Raw genomic sequence first — 6,694 nt, 5'->3', positions numbered from 1 at the left:
TTTGTTGAAGTTCTCACTGAGTTCATCCTTTGTGATACCAAGATTGATGTGCATCCTTATGACTTTTTGTTTTAATTCTAAGTAGGTTATTTCTGTTTCATTTAGTTCTTTTTCTGGGGTCTTGTCCTGTTCCCTGACTTAAAACATATTCCTTTGATTCCCCATTTTGCCTCTTTCTCTGTGCTTATATCTACCCATGTATATCTGTCCTATTTAGGTCTGCTAGATCTCGCAATCCTGGAGAGGTGGCCTTATGGCTGGTTGCTAGGTTCAGGGGCGTACAACTGCTGTAGGCCTCAGCCTGCAAGGCTCTTGTCAGCTCTCTCAGGATTGCGTCTGAGTGGGGCTGGCCTCAGGCATGGGATCACCATGCTTTGGAAGGTGGGGCCAATCCCTATGTGTCCATTTGAGAAGCACAAGTCTGCTGCAGGTAACAAGCTCCACAGCCTACAGACCCACATGCCCTGTCAACACATTCCTGCCCCATGCAAATGCCCTGACCCTTTGAAGTGGACCCAGTTGCCCCACTACAGAGGCTCCACGCTCTCCACCAACACAGGCCTGCCCGTCATGCATACCCTGCCCCACAGTGGCAGACCCACTTGCTTGGCTGCAGAGGTTCCAGGCACCTCACCTATGTGTGCCCACAAGTTACCTGAGGGCTTGCTGTTGGGTGGGGCCCGTCCCTAGGGTCAGCTGCCTGTCCTGGCTGAGATGGATTAAATCAGTGCTGTAGTGGGTGAGGCAGACCTCTGGGCTAACAGGCCAGGGGAAGAACTCCAACGGCATCTGCCAGCATCTGTGTCAGCACCCCTGTACTAGGTCACAATAATGGCTGCTACCTATGTCTCAGTGCCTGGGAAGGTCTCACCTCTCACCAAGATGCACCCAGAACCTATCAAATGAGTCTCTTTTCACGAAAGGACTGTATACCCTTCTTTCTGGTGATTTTAGTTTGCTTTCCAAAACTGGTGAATTTGCTCATAGGCCTGTTTAGAGCAGGCTGTTTTCCCCTCACATCTGATAGCTTTTCTGGGGACATTCCCCTTTGTAGTTAATAGCCAGAAAAACCAGGTATTATGACACTTATCTCAGTTGTGCTGAGTCCAAAATTTGCTTATTTTGGCAATGCACCCCTGTTCAGTTCCTCTACTTCTCCAGGGAAGGCTTCATACCTCAAGATTACTCATGGCTGACCATGAGACACCATAGCTCGAAGGTGGCTTTTCTCTCCAGAAAGGAATTTCTGTCTCTTCTACCTCAGTCAGCACCATCCCTTGTTGTGTGGGTTCTTTTTATCCAGTTTTCAGTTTTCTCTCAGGGATAGTTGTTCCAAGAGTTGTAAATTTGTTGTGTCCATGGGAGGAGGTGAGTCAGAGTCTGCCTACACTGCCATCTTGACCTAAATTCCTCTCCTTTATGTTTTTAATATGACTCCACTGTGTCTATATACTGAAGTACTTAAATGTCTCCTTCACTCATGGGTTTGTCTTAGACACAATCCTACCCCCTTTCTCTGGAGTTATAACTTTTCTTTTGAACTCATAGCACCTGCTGTAGTATGCTATCTTAATTTACCTTTTAAAACTAAAATGTATAAGATACCAATATCACATTCAGGCACAATGATCAATCTTTGGCATATATTTATTTATTTAATTCTCATACTATATGTTAGGTACTATAACTATTTCCACTTTATAGATGAGAGAACCAAAGTTTTGAGTTAAATAGTTTTCCCAAACTCACATAGTGCTGGAGTTAGGATTTTGAGAAAATCCCGTGCAATCAACTGTACCATAATGTGTTTTCATGGGAGATGCATGGCCCTTGTTGAGAAATTTGAATTTCCTTGTAGGAGATAAGATAGATAAAGTCTTATTAGTAAAGCAAACAGAAGTACAATAAAGTTTCAGTAAGATCAATATATAACTGAGACACTTTTTAGAGTAAAGTTGTGCAATTAAGAATTATTCCATGTCAACATGTTTATATAAGGACTTGGGTTTACAGTCACCTTATATAAATGGAACTCTAGAGTAGTTCACTGTAATACTTGAAAGTTAAAGTTGCTGCATTCAAATCTTTCTCACTCCAGTTTTCAAACCAATACATAAAGAGGCAGAAAATATTTCCAAAAGCTTCAGGTTCACAATTCCTCCATCCATCAGGGATATGTTGGCCCATTCAGAGCTTCTGAGCTTCTGTGCCACTGAGTCACCTTAAATAATGACACTTAATAGTGAGTGAATCTACAGAAAATCCTTTCATTCACTTTTATTAAGAATTCAAATTTCACCTTCCCAATCTATCTAATCCACATTTTGGCATGATATTTCTAGGATTAAGCATCTATTTTTACCCAACTCTCTGCTTAGTCCCTTTATTACCCCTTACAGTTTAGAGACCTAACCTGAAGCCCTCACCAGCACTGTGATCACCCTCCCTCATTCTTAAGGGGAGATTTTTCTCCTATCTAAGCTCATAGACTGGATCCCGTTGATATTGACAAGTCAATTATCAATCCATCTTATTGAGTGCTCACTAATTCAGCAAATATTTAGTGCTCACTGCAACACAGGGAAATCTGGTGATCCAAAAGCAAATTAGTGTAACCCCTACTAACAAGTAGCTATCGCAATCAAGAGGTAAAGACAAATAGATATTAACAGTTAACAGCTTCTTGGGCCAAATCTCATTTGCAAGGCTGTACGTTGAGAAAAACACATTTTCAGCTGAATAACTTTGCTTTGTGCCCATATTGCCCCGCTTGATGTATTTCATAGCTTTTTTTATATGCCCACTCTCTGCTACCATGGCAATTTAATTATGCTCCACTGCTTTGACAAGAAGCTTAACAGATATGACTCTAAACTTAGTGAGGAATAGTTGAATCCCAATTAGGAGTAAGCTAAATGACAACCTTCTGTTGTCTTTCTATTACCCATAGAAACTCAAGGTATATGAGCTAAAATATGAAAACAATGACCACAATGAAAAAAATGTCAAGAATCTTAATGGTAGAAACAAGAAAATCCTATGTGAACATCCTCAATCCTGGATTTACAACTTTATTGTTATCTTCATAAATTTCAGGAATATATTTCCCAAATAAGTAAAATTATTGCATTTTATTTTAGAGTAATGAGACACAGTGCAAAAACTCAATGAAGCATTTGTTATAGTCACTAGTATATAATCAAAGTACATTAAATGTGGGCAGAGGGGGAACTGGCCTCACCCAGAATGAAGACAAACCACAGCCGCCTCCACATCCAGGCACGTGGCAGGTCACAGCAGGTGCCTGGATGGTGCAGATGGCACCAAAAAAGAGAAAGAAAGAAAGAAAAACAAAGGAAAGAAGGAAAGAAGAATGAAAACGTGTTTACAGTTAAGAAAAAAAAATATTCAAGCAAAATTGACCCAACTTGTAAGGAAAGAGAGAAGGCAACTTTGGAAACCTCCATATACGGATGAAAATAATGAAGGTGGTTTGGTGTTGAAGGCCCTTGCTAAGAAGGACTCTGACAAGACAGAATGTTGTGGAAACGAAATAGAAAAGATAAGGGAAGAAATATGCTGCAGTGCAGTCGAGCATGAAAAAGGAAATGAAAATGATAAAACAGCAGGAATTGCTGCAGTTGAGGTATTTTTGCCTCCGAGACTAAGAAAAGACAGGAAAAACTTTTTGAAGACCCAGTTGTACATCCCTGGCAGAGAACTGAGTTCTAAAGTATCTAAAACCTTTGGATTTCAGGAAAATTATATCAAAATTATCCTAAATAAGAAACAACTTTGACTAGGGAAAACACTAGAACAAGGAGTGACACAATGTAAAAGCTATGGTGCTCAAACTAAAACAGTCTGAAGAGAATGTGGGGAAAAAAATTTTAGTTTGAAGAAGAACAAAATGAAACTGAACTTCGTTTGAAATAATTGAAAGAAAAAAGAAATTCCCAAAGAAAAAAACTGAAAGAAAAATTAATTCCAAGGACTTAGAGAGGACTAGAAATACTGGGAGAGAGAGTTGAGATAGCAGTAGATCCAGAAACTGTATAGCTAATGAGACAGGCAGACCAATCAGAATTCCTCCATCACAAAGAAAAGCCCTTATGTTAGCTATGGTTATCATGAGAAAAGCAGAGATTTTCTGAAAAGAAAAGAGTATGGCTATTCCATACCTTACCAGTTCTGTTGGATGCTGAAAAATATTTCTGCGAGTGTAGCAAAGAACTACTGGATAAAGTACATAACTATGCAGTGCTCCAGTTAGATACAGTATGATGTTACTTCTGCTTTGGATAACTGGCTTGACAGTGCAGAAAAATATTAAACTTGGTACAGAAATGCCTCAAAAATTGTTATGGAGAAAATCATCAGACTGGTCCACCTAAAAGGAAATGGTGGGAAAGAGAAGGTATTGTTTTCAAGACTTTACTTGCTTCAAGGTATCTGCAATTATCACAATAGAAATGGTGAAGAGGCTTGTGGGTATCTCAATAAGGCATGCCAATAATTTAAAGAGCTATGTTTGAACCAGCAAAAGCTCCCAATTTGTTGTGGTTGGGATTTAATGCCCAGGGAGCCTGGCTTGACCTAAGGTCATTTGACGAGAATGTGGATTAGGTAGCCACTGAAATTACCTACCGCAGAGTGGAATTTGCCCAAATAAGGAGAGAGAAAAAAGAGAAGTAAAGGCACTGCCTGGAGAACATAAACTCCTCGAAAGTAATGGGTTACTCTACTCACCCAGCCAAGCAAGGCCCTCTGTCAGGCCAGCAGGAATGGAGATGCAGCCCTGAGGATTCTTCTCATTAATGCTCAGATATGGTGGTTAAAAGATTCAGATCCTGAAACCAACAACCCTCAAGAAAGTCTTCTGGAAAATATTGACCAACTGGTGTACGTGGGCTTTGACACGATACTGTCATTGTGAAATTCTAATTTTGACAATTGTATGTTTAAGTCCAAAATCTCCAAAGATTTTTCCTTATTTCAGGTTCCATTTAAAAAATATTAGTTTTTATCTGGTTGCTTTGTAGTAGTTCCTGCTTATATATTTGTTTGTCATCTTAAAAAATGGTAAAATAACCAAAAACAATTTCTTCCTGTTTCAAATCTATGCCTTATTATGTATGGCAAACCTTTATAATAAGTCTAGCCAAATGATGGTTTTAAAAATATGAATATTTTGTGAGAAATAAAAACTGCAAACAATATTTGAATCAATTATGATTACTTTAAATGAATAAAGATATTAAAATATAAACAGTTGCTCATCTAGTTACTACATTGGCACTAAAAATGCATAATTTATATTGTCTTTGAATTTCAATGTTTAGTGACTATAATAAATTACTATTACATATTCTCCAGTTCCATTGTATGTCACCATTGTATGATCACAAATACAATATAGAATATAATTCATGCATTTTTTGGTTCACTTATCTAGGTATTTTGATTCTTCAAATTCATAATATTTTAAAATAATCAAAAAATTTTTTAAATAACCAGAAACACTTTAGGAAAAATGCTTCTTTTCATTTCATCCACAGAACTTGGTTATTAGCAATTTTGGGCATTAACTCATCATGCAAGATAGAATTTTAAAAAATACTATTTTGATATACACTGGCAGTCTTCAATTAAGAATACGTGGGATTCTGAAGCAACTCAATTGTGTAAAAGTTGCAACAACGTATGGAACACATTATCTCACGTTAGCAATGTTATACACAAGGTTGAAATTTTTTTGTTTTGTCCATCAAAGTCTATTTCTTCAATAATGAACTTGAGTCATAGTAACGGATTGAGTGCTTGAAACTCTAAACAACAAGAATGAATTTATTACTATGACAAAATGTATTCATAAATCCAGCAAGAGTAGTCATAAATTCAAAACTCCCTTGGCTCCTTAATCCCCAGTATGTGTCCCCCTGACAAGCCCTAAAGCCTCTTTGCCTGATCCTTGTGGTCTTGACTAGGTCTTGACTAGCAAGGACAGACACAGAATATGGAGGAAAATGAATCATAGACAGCAGGGTTTTGAATATAGTAGACTGATGTCTGGACAGATAGAGAAAGGAAAGGTGAGTAGATATTGTGAACAGAACTCTTTTGTCTTTCTGAGAATATCTCTTCACCTGCTTCTCTAATCAACCCCTACCTCTTCCTTTTCACTCATCCTCTAAAGAATGACCACCAGTGTTTCCTCTGCTCCAGTCATTGGTTATCACTAGGCTCTTGTTCATTTTAGGCCTTTAGTCACTGCAATTGTCACTGAGTTTTTATATAACATTTCTTTCTGAAAGCTACAGCATGGCCTTTAAAATTTGTTTTGTTTCATTTCATTTTCTATTATAATAAATAGCAAAGAGGAAATAAAAATATTTTATGCTTTAAACATCTTTAGTCACAAAATCTGTATATAAAAACTTATCATTTGTCTTTATGACAAATACAATTAGTTGGGCACATAGCAATTCTGGGCATTTTCTTATGGGTGTTTTGGCTAATATCAGCTGTGCTCCACATGTTCTTCATCTTTCTTTGAGTACTAGTAGGCTAGCCCAAGGATATTCTTCTCATGGAGTTGGCTGTAGCACAGGATAGAAATCTCAATTGCACATGTACTTTTCTAGGCATTGGTCAACTTATACTTACTAACAGTCAATTGGCTAAAGCCAGTCAT

The 6,694-nt window shown here is 37.9% G+C and overlaps 1 pseudogene; it reads left to right on the top strand.

Moving 5' to 3' along the window:
- Positions 1 to 3,246: 3,246 nt before the first annotated feature.
- LOC124240723 (NEDD8 ultimate buster 1-like) lies at positions 3,247 to 4,936 on the top strand (annotated as a pseudogene).
- Positions 4,937 to 6,694: the final 1,758 nt, after the last annotated feature.

This window comes from Equus quagga, chromosome 6 (assembly GCF_021613505.1).
Source record: "Equus quagga isolate Etosha38 chromosome 6, UCLA_HA_Equagga_1.0, whole genome shotgun sequence".
NCBI classification, from domain to species: domain Eukaryota; kingdom Metazoa; phylum Chordata; class Mammalia; order Perissodactyla; family Equidae; genus Equus; species Equus quagga.
Note: the sequence above shows the minus strand (reverse complement) of the source record. Positions and strands in the feature narration are given on the sequence as shown.